Raw genomic sequence first — 14,778 nt, 5'->3', positions numbered from 1 at the left:
GCACACACACACACACACACACACACACACACACACACACACAATTGACTCCTAACTTGTTCATGATAACCCATTGAGATATAGAAAGGAAATGTAAATATTTTTATTAAAACCCAAAGAACTTAAGCTTTACCAATATCTAAAATGTTTCTTGACACATGATCACTCATTTGATGTGGTGATCACTCATTTGTCATACATGTCAACTAAAGAGATTGAGAAAAGATAAGAGTCTCATCATGTGGGTGGATTGACTGATGTAATTTCAATTTATATGGTGTCACTGTAGTTTGTCTACTTGTCATAAAACCAGTAATTGAACTTATTGTTCCATTTGGTTTGAACTAGATTAACCCTCATAAAATAAACAGGTGGTGTAAAAATAGTTAAGTATCTTGGCGATTTCTATAAAAAACTGTTCAGAGTTGACACCAATAAGATCAGCATGGGTAGTTACCAAGCAAATAGCAGGAACTGCAGTTCTCTAAACTCCAATGCTATCCTTTCACTCACAAAACATCCTTAATTGTCTGATCAGATCTAAGACATTCAATTCTGAGTACAAAGCTATTTTTATTTATAATTAATAAATATAGCAAAATAAATTCATATTAACTTGTATTTTACTTTTTAAATTGTCATTAATGCATTTTATGTTCATTATACGTTGGTACAAGAGTCAGTGTCTTTACTCTATGTTCTGTGATGTCCAAACATATTCTGATGCTATGTAATCATAGTTGTTTTATGATTAGGGGCATATAATCAAAATAGTTGGCTTAAAAAAAGGCCATGGTGTTCTCAGCCTTAAAAGGACATCTCTGCCACATATGTTCTTTCCAAATCTCTGAGATCATCTCAGTAGATGGTGTGCAAAGACTATAAAAGCCTAAGGTATGTACAGTATAAGTATTTTCCAGACATGAGAGGGAAGTTGCACACACTACCTTATGATATAGGTTGTGTCTGCAAGAACGGCACTTGCACAAAATCAAGCCACATGCAGTCCCATCATGGATGGGATAGGGGCTCAAGAAATTCCACCCCCTTTTCTGAGGAGCTATTTCTGTGAGAGGGAGTCAGTTTTCTTCTAGGATATGGTTCCAGGGAAACTCCTCATGCTACAGTAGGTGTCTCTACACCTGTTAAAATGCTGACAGCATTAAGTGCACTCAATGTATTTAAATTTTAAAAATCACATGAAATTGAACAAGAAGTGTTGCAGGGGTGGGATAAGGAAGGATTTGGACAAACAGGAATGAGAGTATGCTTGATCAAACACTCAAAATACATTGTATGCATGTATAAAATTCTCAAACAATAAAAAATATAGTATGCTGCTACAGAAAATAGAACTTTAGGAGGAAGGCACAAAAGTTCACCGACCTGAAAAATTTGGCAGGATAAAAGATGAAAGTTTATCAGAAACAGGATATATAAAAAGCAACTCCAATCTAAGTCATAGGACATGCTACCCTAAATCATGATATTGACCAAACTCGGCTTTGTCAGGATCCTAGTCCTTACACTAAACTCTGCATAGTACCTCTATCCTACAGATGCTCAATAATATATCGGACAAAATCAGCCATAAATATTTTAATGAAACCTTTACAATTCTCTATTTTTACTTTGTCTTCAGTTTTAAGAACATGAACTTCAAAAATGGTTATAACAAAATCCATTTTGTCTGTGATTCAGGGACATGAAGCATATCAGAAATATATTTATCTCAACAATAAATATGAAATCATCTATTTTATAAGATTTAATTAGCAACTTAGTTGTAGCTAGTGCACAATTAGTTCATCTAATAGTAAGTCTCATCTTTATACAGAGTGAACCTATAGCTATCCTTGCATGGATATATATATATATGGATATATATATATATATGGATATATATATATATACACATGTATTAAAGCAAATGGCTAAAGAACTTTTGTTATAGAAGGCTGATTATGATGTGGGTTACTAGATTTTCACAACTTCCACTCTAACATAATTCAAAAGCAGTTCCGAAAGTGTTATCTTTGAGATCACAAAAATTAAGAGATTTAGATTTCAAAGCAAATCTTACCTACTGTCAGTTCATTCTCAGCCCACTTTCAGGCAAGCCCTGTAATGCCCTCAGAATTTATTAAACCTTTTTCTGTCTTTTGAGTTTCCCTAAGAATAAATTCCAGATCATAGAAGAGGGAAAAAACTTACCAATGTCCCACCTCCCACCTCAAACACATTTTCCCAGATATGACTTTTATCTATATTAACTATATTCACGTATGCAAGACTGGTTCCCTATCCACAGCAGCAGCTTCTGGGAAACTTGCTGAAATACACATAGGCCCCATAATGCTGTCTTCCAGCCCCCAGGCAAGCCTGAGATGATTCTAAAGGATTCTAGCCTGCCTGTGAGCCATTCTTGGGGCTCATGTTCATTGTATTATCATCTATTATCATCTACACTTCAATGCTCACTTCGAGCACAGAGATTCATAGGAATATGAGAAAACTGAGTTGGAGGATTGTTCCATTTTATGTACAGGGGGAAAAATAATAAATCCTTCCTCTGTAATAAGATGCTATGTCACAAGTTTCCTCCATTATATCATCTAGAAAGAACTTCCTTTAGGAATAATGTTTATATTACATCATAGAACATATAATTTGGTCAAACTGAGATTCATATTGATTGACAACTTGACAAGATTTAGAGTCACTGTGAAAACAGACATGTCGATGAGCATGTTTCAAGAAACATTTAACTCAGCAGAGAAGACCCACCTGAATATGGATGACACAATAGCATGGGCTCAGATCATGGACTGAATAAAATGTAGAAAATGAGTTGAGCAGAAACATTTATCTCTTTCTGCTTCTTCGGTGGATATAAAATATGATCGGGTGCTTTATGCATCCATGGTCATGACTTCTCTGCCATGCTGGACTGCATCCCTTCTTAGACTTTAACACAAAATAAACCATTCCTTCTTTAAGTTACCTCTTATCAGGTATTTGGTCACAGTGATAAGAAAAGTAATTAATACACATTCTAACAGGAATGATAACAAGTGACCTGAGCATTGATAGGGTTCACCTATATTAGGTATTTTCATCTTCACAGACCACAGAAAACCAATTAGGAAATGTTTCCCTATTTTACAGTCCAGGGAAGAAAACTTGTGAAAGGTTAATTGGTGTTCTGAATGACACATAGTGAAGTGTCTAGCCCATATTCTTTTTTAGTTCTCTTACCTTACTGTTGTGTCTTACAAATGCATTATCAAATAGGCAATGTTACTCCTTTTCTGAGATAGGGTTTTACTTTGTAGATAGGGCTTACCTAGAACTTACTAATCATTAATCCAGGCTAGCCTCAAACTTAAAGCAGTCCTCCAACTTCAACTTCTCAAATTCTGGGATTACAAGCACGATCCCCAGATTACTCATTTAGAATGCTAAAAATGTATTTTATTTTATTGTCATGCACAAGTGAATATGTTCAATTATTTTTGAGGAGTATAACATTTTATTATTTATTCAATTTTTAGTATGTTCCTCTTTATGTATGTTAATTTTGAAGATTGCTTCTCAGTGTTGGCAGAAGACTTCAACCTTCTTCCACCTAGTAATAGCGCATACCATGCTATGTGCCTTTCAAGTTGATCATTATGCTCTGCAATAAAAATGAAGATTTTATTTATTTATGTATGGTTTGAACAGGTATGACCCCTATAGACTTATGTGTTTGAATATTTACACATAGAGAGTGACACTATTAAGAGATATAGCCTTATTGGAGTTGGTGTGGGCTTGCTAGAGGCAGTGTGTTCCTGTGGAAGCAGGCTTTGAAGTCTTATATATGTTCAAACCACACCCCGTGTGGAAAGCAGTCTCCTGCTGCCTTCTGATCAAGATGGAGAACTCTCAGCTCCTTTTCTAGCAGTATGTTTGCCTGCATGCTGCCATGCTTCCTACCATAAGGATAATGGCTTAAACTTCTGAAACTGTATGAGAGCCCCAGTTAGATGTTATGTTTTCCTTTAAAGAGTTGCCTTGGTCCTGGTCTCTTCACAGCAATAAAATCCTAACTAAGACAGTGTGTATGTTTAATTATTAAAGTATGAAATGATTGTAAGACATACTCTCATCGCTTTGTGTTCATAGCAACACACTAGCTATATCTCTAGGTTTCTGTGACTTAAATGCCATGTCTTACCTAATCTAATTCTAACCACTAATTGTATAGTGAAATAATTTTAGTCAGCGTGAATTGCAATGGCTCTGTTTATACTCAGCCTCATCTCAAACCATACATTCAATGTTCAAAGTGATGTACTGGGCGCTTTCTCTTTGGGAGATGAGCTACAATTCAGAGATTTAGTCTTTAATCTCCAGGAAAGTTGCTGAAAGGAAACCCTGTGATTCACACAAATGTCTAGAATAATCTGTGTTTCACCTCCACCTTCCTAATAAAAATATCTGTCTGGATCCCCCAGTTCAACTTATTTACAACCACACAATTGTTACTTTTCTCCTAAAGTTAAAAACGAAAGAAAAACAAAAAGAAAGCCTTCTACTCCTCACTCCACCATTGTCTTAAAAGCACTCTTCAGCTTTTGTCCTTAAATATTTTCTATACTTCTTTTCTTTTATCCTATGTCATATAAACTATAGGTGATACTATTTTGACTGTTTTCATTGCCACCGTGTAACCTGTGCTCAGACTACACTGCATGGCCTTAATCAGTCTTCTTTCCTAGCTCATCCCTCCCTCTAGTCGCAGTCTAAGCTACACCACTGTTTGTAGATCTATCTCATCATTTCACATGTGCCTTAACTCATTAAAACCATGCATTCTTCTATCACAACACTGAAAATACCATCAGAACTTCTTTACTTCGTATTCAAAACCATTCCTCCCATGTGTGTTTGGCCTCTAACAAGATGAGTGACCCAAATTCTTCACAATTCTTTATTCTTATTTTCATTCTGCTTCTTCGGTGACTTAAGACTTTTGGATTGACATGTAATATTTTATAAGTCATAATGAATAAAAATATATTAATCCTAGATCTAAAGCAGAAATATACAGGAGTCCAAAGAGATATTCTGAAGTAGCTTGTATCTGTGTTCTTTTTTGCAGCTCTATCAGATTTTTCTTGAAAGAAGAATGCGTAGATTTTATAGGAGTTTTAAATTTTGGCAATTAATAATGTATCATTTTGATCATTTATGTCCCTTAAGTCATCTTTTAAAAATCTACATATTTTTTTCTGATACTGAAAAATGCCTTGCTATAAACAATCCTTTCAATTCATGTTGATAATCATTGCAAAGGTTTTAGTTTGAAAATAAAAAGAAATATAGCAAGTATTGTTAATCTAGTAGGTATGCCATGTGAATGTGAAATGACATGCACAATGCTGTCATTTGAAGCAACAATTGCTAGGTTTATTTTAACAGGATTACTATTTTCTCCAGTAATGAAACAAGAGACACGAAGTCAAGCATATGCATGTTACAAGGGGGTGGGGATCTTAGCTGAAGGTACTCTGAAAACTACATATCCCTGGGACTGTCTGTAGACACAGATCCAGGAAGCAAGGCCCCATGTCTCTTTGCTGACGTCTCACAAATTCTTAATTAGCATATAGCATCGATGCATTTCAGGTTTCTCAAAGCACTGTGCTTCTGTTATTTGGGGATCATGTTATTTTCCCAAAAGAGGCTGATAGATGAAACAGCCTCAACCATTCATATCATAGTCCTTTTGTTTTATTACAAAACTAGGAAGAAAACTAACTCTCTTATGAAGCCATCCAAATACTATGTGAAGAATAAGGAAAAACCTGTATGCATGCTAAGAAGAGAAATAATTATCTTAGATTATACTTTTTAGTGTTTTATAAATCCACTTATAATGGGAAAAGTACATTAAATTGTAATGGCTACTAAAAATGAAACAGGAGTATAGGTGAATAAGTACTAATTTCTTTTCAAGTCATTTACCTTTAGGTAAATGAACATATTTAGATTTTAGAATTTCTGGTCAAATTACTGTATAATTGGAGCAAAGGTCAGAATTGGATTCTATCTGGACCTGGAGAAAAACTAAACTACAGTAATAAACTCTAAGCCTAAATCCAGGCTGCTGTTAACACTGTGAGGTAGCTGAACAAAGGACCAGCTATTAAAAAATATCTTTAATATAAAAATGTAAGTTTTATTATTGATTAAGTTTAAATCAACTCTCTTCCAGAAAGCAAAGAAGAAGAGAAAAACAAAAATCATACAGTGTTACACTGAGTGTCCAAATTGACTCTGAGCTACAGTAATTCATCTCAAAAAATACACATTTGGTTTTCAATGATTAATAATAGTAAATATTCAGTCAAACGTCACAGAAAAATATTTTAGGTTAAAGAAATTTTAAATAATTGTCAATTTCCCTTTCTTTTTCTTGGACTTGACAGCAAAAATGGTGTGACATCAAGAATGTTTAGGAGGTCAGAGAAGCTCAGACTTAAATTCTAATTTAGTCCCTTTCTTAGGTGAACTGTATCTTTCAGTATGTTAGTCAAAGCCTCCAGAGAAGTAAGTAATACAATATGCTAATATCATATTATCACAAAAAATATAGGTTAATTTGAAACCATTCTTTTATATGTACCTATTTTGTTATATGTGTGGAGTAACAGAAAGGTACTGTAATTATGTCTAGAACTTTACAACTTAACTCTTCTTAACCAAAATTGTTAGACTATTGACAAATTTAGGGTTGTTGCTGTGTCATGTAATTTCTTTAGAAAAGCAATTGATGAGCTAGTCGATTTCTTTTTAAATACTATTTATAATAAATGCCTGTCTTTTCTGCTGTTATATTAAACAAGCACTAATTTTCTTTTGGAACAGATTGCCAACATGCAGGCACATAGCAATAGCAGGAAAGAGCTTGTGCTTTAAGTTCTTTTTTCTGGAAGGTAAAAGAGCTTTTCTCGTTAGAGCAAATGCTTGAATGAATGAACGTTGCCGGCGCAGGCGTTCCATACATTCTCCCATCAAACAACACCATCGCTGCCTCAGGATCGTTGCTGTTGTTCAGCATTATTGATTTTTTCCAACACTTGAGTTTGTTTGCAATAAGCTGAACCAGAGCGTAACCTTTCACTAATTAGAAAAAAATGTATGAGTATTAGCTTGAGCAAGCAACAGCACTCCTGTTTGCTATCTAATACAAACTCAGCGTGATACTTTTTGTGATTGCTATGGTTTCTTTTTCCCCTTGTGACAAAACTGTTCAAGTCTGATGTAAAACAAGGCAGACAACCCTCTAAATAACACATGCCCCTATTGAACAGGAAAGTCCTACAAAGATCATTTTTAAATGGATGCAAAAATACATATTATCTTAGAATAGTAGTTTCTCCCATGATTCTCTGTATACCTCTGAGCCTTTTTGTTATTATATTTTACATTCTTTAAAAATAGACTTTAAAAATGTTTTTCAATTATAAAATTAGGAATTATTCTTTGTTAGATACTCATATTCTCTAAAAATTGTTATGAAATCATCCTATATTAAGAAGCTAGGAAATGTGTGTGTGTGTGTGTGTGTGTGTGTGTGTGTGTGTGTGTGTGTGTGATTCACAGTGTAGTTTTCACCCACTCTGGTCAGGCTAATTGAGTTGACCTATGTAGATTTCTTTACCTCAGTAATGCTCAATCATGTAAATATTTGCAATTATATCATAAATTAAAACTTCCTCAACATATTTACAGTGATTGAAAGTAGCCCATTCTTTTAATTTTGAAATCAGATAGAGTTCCTTCTCTGATTTGGCTTATTTTTATTTTTGAAACATGACCTCAACCAGGCTGGCCTAAAACTCACTATGTGTAGGCTCTTCTCCCATCTACAGCAATGCTCCTGCTTTAGTCTCTGGAGTGTAGAGATTACTGGCATGACCCACCGTGCCTGCTCGCAACACTGGCCAAGCCTTATCAAAGTGAGTTTGGGTCACCATCAGGTTATGTGCATTCTCAAGAAGTGAAACTGCCATGTTCCTTATTCTTTTTGCCTGTTGACATGCTATTATAACTGACATAAATATTATTGGACATTATTGTCTTCATTACACATAGCAATCATAAATGATTGGTACAGAATAAATTGTATTTACTTGATACAGTTGTTTCCTCTCTTTCTAAAGTGAGATCCTCAGGTTAAAACAACGATAGTGTATTTGAGGACTTGTAGAACAAAATAGCACCATGTAAATCCCAGCTAGCATACTGTTAAAGTGTTCTAGTCTTAAAATTCTAATTGCTTCCTTAGAAATTATAGTAATAAATTTTAAGGAATTTTTGATAACCACAAAATGAACTTTTGAAATATTAATACATTAGCAAAACATATCTTCTGGGGAAATTTTATCATAAGAAAGAACTTGGAAATTTGATAATAAGTATAATTTAATGAATAATTTTCTGTGGTGAGTCACTATTTCTTTGCTATAAAAATAATTTTTCTCTTTATACATTCATGTAGTAAGTTTCTGCAAAAGAATCCAAAATATGCAAGGAAAAGAACCTAAAGGATTACCAAAATATTCCTCGTTTCTAGACCACTTCCTGCAATATTGGGTAGTATGCTGAGTAACTGGTTTCAAAGAATTTTGTAACAGAGAATGTGGATTAATCTCACACCTTATGAATCATGAAACGTAAAAATGTTAAAAATAATAAGTAACAACAAACCATCAAGATAGTCTCAACTCACTGATCCAGCCAAAGTGCATCAAAGGTAATAAGCACTCAATAGACAATTTTTTAAATAATCAGGATTAATTTATGAGGGGAATCAGAATGGAAGTCACAAGAAAGTAAAGGACATGATATTGCCTTAATTGCATGGCTGTTCTACATCTGAAAGCTACAAAAGGCCTGAGGCAGCTCAGTGCTCCAGCCATTTGACTGTGGGGATAAAAGTGTGCTTCTGGCTCTTAATACGCTATAGATATTATCTGGAGCAGAGACAGCCTAATTAAACCTGGAGCAGATGTTATAAATATGATTCTAAATATATTGCTGTAGCTTCATACAGCAAGAGAGCTTCATATCAGTTAGCTATAAATGCCTAAATAGTTTGCCAACAAAGTCGGAAGTACTATTACTCTATTGACTTGCACACAACATCCAAGGCAGTAACTATTAATGCCTTTGTTTACCAAGACTTTAATATTGAACTTTTGATCAGTTATCTTCCTTGTGCAGTATTACAGCTCATTATGAAGATTCTTTAATGTAACAATGGAGTCATTCTGAATCCATATGAAAACCATGTGTGAGGGGTTGGGGCAGTGAGAAGGTTCAGCATTTCCTCCCAAGCCGTGACTCATGCACATAAAATAAATCAGGGCTGGAGTGATGCCTCAGTGGTTAAGAGTACATATCGCTCAATTCCTAGCACTTACATTGAGTGGCTCACAGCTACCTGTTACTCCAGTTCCAGGCATCAGATGCCTTCTTCTGGCTTCAGAACACATCCATAAATATGTACACATACATATATAAGTACACATGTGTGTAGGTATTTGCACATACATGTATATGTACATGCACACACACTCACAGAATAAATAAATACATAAATAAATACACAAACAAATGTAATACATTTTAAAAGGATTTTTGAAGAACCATAGAATATAGGTGATTTTTTGAGAACGGGAACTAAATAGTGTTAATCCCATAGACATGAAAAGAAAGATCACCAACTCAAATTATGGCCAAATTAAAGCAAGCTTTATTCATGTACACATCAAAGCCAGATCAACAGCTGTTGCCCTAAGGCAGGGTTCATGTGACCAGCCCGGAGCCAGTTTCTCAGGCTCTTTTATGTAGCAATACCATAGTGTGGGGGAATTTTGTCAGCAAGCATGGGTACAGAAGCAAGCCTTCCCAGTTAAGGTAGACTTTCTGTAATGTTTCTTTCTGAACAATCTATGGTTACTTGAATAGGGCATCACCCAACTCTAAGAAACAGAATCTTAAGTAAACAAAAACTTGTCTACAGATTCAAAATGTCTCCTGACTATAAAATGGAGTTAGGCTGATTCTTCAGTAGACTTTAAAACTATAGCATCAGTTGGTTTCCATTCTTAATTGGAGCTAATTAAAAAAAAAAGAAAAGAAACAGAACCGCACCACCCAGGACAAGCAAACTGAGAACACAGAGAAGTCTGTTAGCCACCAGCAGTAAGGGATGAAGAAGGTTCCCAGAGACCTGCCTGTGTCAAGTGGTGTGGGTGAGGAAAGATAGCTAGAGACCCTCCTGCTGTGACTCTGCACTGGTCTATATACACAGAGCCCCAACTGGTGCCACCACATAGCAAGGCAGGCTGTCAATACACAGAGACACACCCACAGCCACACCATGTGTTGTAGGCAAATGGAGGACACCCAGAAACCAGCCTGCCGCCACACAAGGCAGCGCAGGAAGAGGAAAACATCCAGAGTCCCATCAGTTGTCAGGCCATGCCGTGTAGGCAGACACCCAGAAGACTGCCTACCACCATGCCACATGGGTGTTGCAGGTAGAGGAAGTTATTCAGTGGCCCACTGAGCACGGGGGCTGCCTCTAGTGGGAGCCACTAGGATGTATAAGGTAAACAGATGGGAGAGAAAAAGAAGTGGGACAGTGTGAGCATTATGAAGACAGTTGGAACTAGAGATGAGGGTGGAGGGGAATAGCCTGTTCTAAGTAACTAGTCCTGCCAGCTGAAGTTATGGTGAAATCACAGCCAATGCTGCCACTGAGGGCTATGTTTAGGTCTATGGCCATACAGAAGCAGGGGTCAGTGTCCATGGCTCATATTATCACTAGAGACCAAGTGAAAGTTCATAGTCTGGGGAGCCACCTGGTACCCCATAGATGACAAAGGACTGGGCAGAACTGGTCCTTCCTCTCACTGGCTGTGGCACTCTGGAGAGCTGGTCCTACATTCCCTGTACTTGGGATAATGAACACCATGCCTCAACAGAAACAGTAGATCTGGCTTTGGCGATGTGGGTGCAGGTGAGCTGGCCTTGAGGACTTGAGGACAGAAGAGATGACCTTGCCACCTGCTGGTGGCTGTGGGAGGAATGTCCAGGGCAGTGCTGAAGAGTTCACCCTGTTAGTACAAAGGGAGAGCCTGCGCACTGAATAGCTCAGCTACCACCCAAGACCAGATCCAGGGTTTGAATGAGCTCACCCAAAATCTACATTTTTTGTGAACTGTTGGAGGGTGAGAAGGGGCCAGTCCTGCTGATCCAAAGCTGCAGGATCTCTATGACACAGGGCAACAACAGGATAACCAGGAGGAGTCCCAGTGAGGATCCGGTCCAGTATTCATAGTGTAACAGGAGCCAGACCAATGACTCATTGCAATGAACATTTGCAAGTGAAGATGTGTGGACAGAGAGGTATAATGTAGGATACACCGGGACCTACTGCAGTTTCCACCATGAGATGCTTTGTTTTGTTTATTTGTTATTGTTGTTGTTTACTTATTTTCTTTTGGGAGGAAGTTTACAAAGGAAGAGGGTAGAGACAGAGACTGGGAAATTAATAGGACTGGGTTGCAAGATGTAAAATTCATGAGGAATAAATAAAAAGCTGAAAAAAGCATAGAAACAGCAGCTTTACAAATAAATAGTGAATTAAATTATTTCAAAACTAAGATTATGGTACTAAAGTGTTGAGGTAAAATATTTAAAAAAAAAAAGTGGTTTCTTTTATCCCGTGCTAGTGCCAGCAATGTAGGACCACATAGCATCTGAGGGATATTTTCATCTCAGTGAGCAAAGTCTCTCACCTGCAAAGCTCCATCCCATCTCACACTGCTGATGGCTACTCTCTGAGCCATGCAGCAATCTCTCTACCCATCTAGTTCCCAAGGCCAGACACTGCCATGCCAATTTCATATAAAGACCGCCTATCTCCCAGCTGTCTTACTGTGGACTCAATTCGGTGGCCACATGAAAAAACATACCACACAATAACATCTGATCCAATTGATAAGATATAATTTGCCCATCTAGGCAGCACAAAATCCTATAAACACCCATCCCTTAAAAATAATCATAACAACCTGTATCTATGCGCAAAGATGGATCTTAACATCTGCTGCCATGTTCTCCCAGCTCATTTTCCTCACTCTGGCTCTTGTCTCCTCCTTCTTCCTCTCTTCTAAACCCCATTTCCTGCTTCCCTTCCTTCTCCTCCAATGACAGGCCTGGTTTCATCTTGTCTGCTTTCACCAGCATAATGACATCACCCTACACTAAAGTAATTTTAAAAAGAAACATGTCTACTTACCCTTTTATAATCATTCTCTCTGTTTGCCATCATTGGGGAATCTAATACCCTACAAAGGAAACTAGACCATTTTACACAGAGTTAGAGGCAGAATTCTACAACTTGTTTCACTGTGATTTGTTTTCACCAAACTTAAAAGACAACATTAGTATTTTTATGTTTAGATTTTATCATTGAACCTATGAAGATATATGTTCACATCTATACCACACAGAATGATAATTCTTCTCTCTGCGGTTTCTTTTGGGGAATAATTTTAGAGTTACCCAGAATGTTATTCTGAACTCTTTCCCAGATCAAAGTAAAATTTATATTGCAAATGAAATGTTTAATTTGTTTTTCAAATTTTCATTTATTTGTGTGTGTGTGAGTGTGTGTGTGTGTGTGTGTGTGTGTGTGTGTGTGTGAGGGGGGTGGCATATTTTATCTTGGAATTGAGGATAAGGAGAGTGGAGGGCTTGGTATACATACCCCCTCGCCAACAAAATTTTAAAAGTAAAAACCTTATTTTAAAGATGCCACTGCACAGCAGGCTGAAAGGATGGGGCAGATCCTGAATGTGTGGGGCCTTCAGAATTCCGGTTCACCTGGGAGTGCAGGGGTGGGGAGGGTTCTCAGAAGATGGCACTCAGTGAAACAGCTCTCTTAGATAATCTTCAGTGAACCAGCTGGTACACATACACTTTATTTGGGGTAGACAAAGGCTATATATGAACCTTGGAGAGTGCAAAGGAGTTTTCAGGGTGAGTGTAAATCATTAGCTGGAGCTTAACAGACTGTGAATACTACATTTGCATGAAAAGGCATTCCATGAATCCCAGATACTTGCTGGGTAAGATTCTTTTTTGGGAAGAGGAAGTTGAACCTGTAGGTCTGCCAAGGACTCTGTGACCTTCCTCAGGTCAAGAGTGTGGGGACAGGCTACACAGATTAGGTAAAGTAGAGAAAAGGAAAATACTGCATCCTTCAATTGCAGCATGAAAATATTTAAAATCATAATTTTGAAATTTTTTCATTATATTAATCATTATAGTCATTAGTGTTTACAAAGGAAATAAATATTATCTAAATTTTTTGATGACATGGTATTTGTAATTTTCTACAAATAATTCTAGTTTAGTATATGAATTATGTTTAACATATCAGACTGTGTAAGTATATTTCTATAAATGTATCATCCTAACATATTTGCTATATGATAGGTACTATTTTTCTTGAGGAAGAGATGATAGAATTAGAGCCATAATTTCACCAATCTAACAGACTTGAAGAATGTATGTACCACTTGCATTATATGTCCCATTGGGAAAAGAAGAGAGTAGCTTTTGGGGAGTGTATACATTTAGTTTAATTTTCAGTAATGACTTTGAATGAGCAAAATCCAGTATTTACTAAATCTCTACTTGACAAGGAAATTTACCTACTCATTTCTAGTCTCTGCTAATTGCTAAACATAAACTCAAGTCTATACATTATTCTAAAGTTATTATAATGCATACATGTAAATAGTTTAAAGAAAACACAAATATATAAAGTATAAGAGAAAATAAGAATGGGCCACTAGATTATAGTTGATATTTCAATAAGTGTGAACTGAAATGCTCCTATGTGATCAGAAAATATTATAAGTAAATCATATATGATGGTTTCTAAACCTTTTCAGTCTTCATTGATAAAAGACATTAATTATCATGCCCTCGCCAAAATAAACACAAATGCATTGCCATCAAATTTCTGATATTCTTGCAAGAATATTTGAAAAAGTAACAGTCAGTGGATAACTTTGCTACGAAATATGGCAAAGCCTTCAAAATAACAGAAAATCTTTTATAATATCAAAGCATTAAGATATACACTAATATAATACAAAAGTAGTACATATTTTGAAATGAAGATTAAATACTTTAACAAGCCATTTCAGTTGGGGGTTTCAAATTCTCAAAAATATGACAAGGTGTGAACATCTGTAATAGTCTCCATGTGCTTCAAAAAGAAACTTCGTTAATGAGAAGTGAAAGCTATACTTTTCTGTGGATATAATGATATGATAGGTATTTATAATGCAGTTAGAAATTATACTGGTACAATATTAAATAAGAAAAGATAATGAAATTTAGAGCTTAGAGGGGGACATAAGAAGACTTGGTAGGAATAGGATGGGATGATATAAATACAGTATTTATGTATGATATTCTCAGGGTATTTGAAAGAACAAACATGGAAAGAACAAACAAAAATGTGGAAAATGCAATTCTAAACACATATACAAAAACTGGTTCTATATATCTAAAATGTTCATATACATTTTGATATAAATAATCATCATTTATGAAATTCTATGTAAAATATGAGAATAAGACATGCTAAACAACTCACTGAGTGATAACATTGTATCTTGTTTTTACCTTAGA

At 36.0% G+C, this 14,778-nt stretch overlaps 1 protein-coding gene across 1 annotated transcript in view; it reads left to right on the top strand.

The window, feature by feature from the left end:
• The window catches only part of Il1rapl1 (interleukin 1 receptor accessory protein-like 1), a 1,504,224-nt gene that overhangs the window by 1,239,038 nt on the left and 250,408 nt on the right, over positions 1-14,778 (top strand). The window lies entirely within an intron of this gene.

Source organism: Rattus norvegicus, chromosome X, assembly GCF_021556685.1.
Source record: "Rattus norvegicus strain SHRSP/BbbUtx chromosome X, alternate assembly SHRSP_T2T, whole genome shotgun sequence".
Taxonomy (NCBI): Eukaryota; Metazoa; Chordata; class Mammalia; order Rodentia; family Muridae; genus Rattus; species Rattus norvegicus.
Note: the sequence above shows the minus strand (reverse complement) of the source record. Positions and strands in the feature narration are given on the sequence as shown.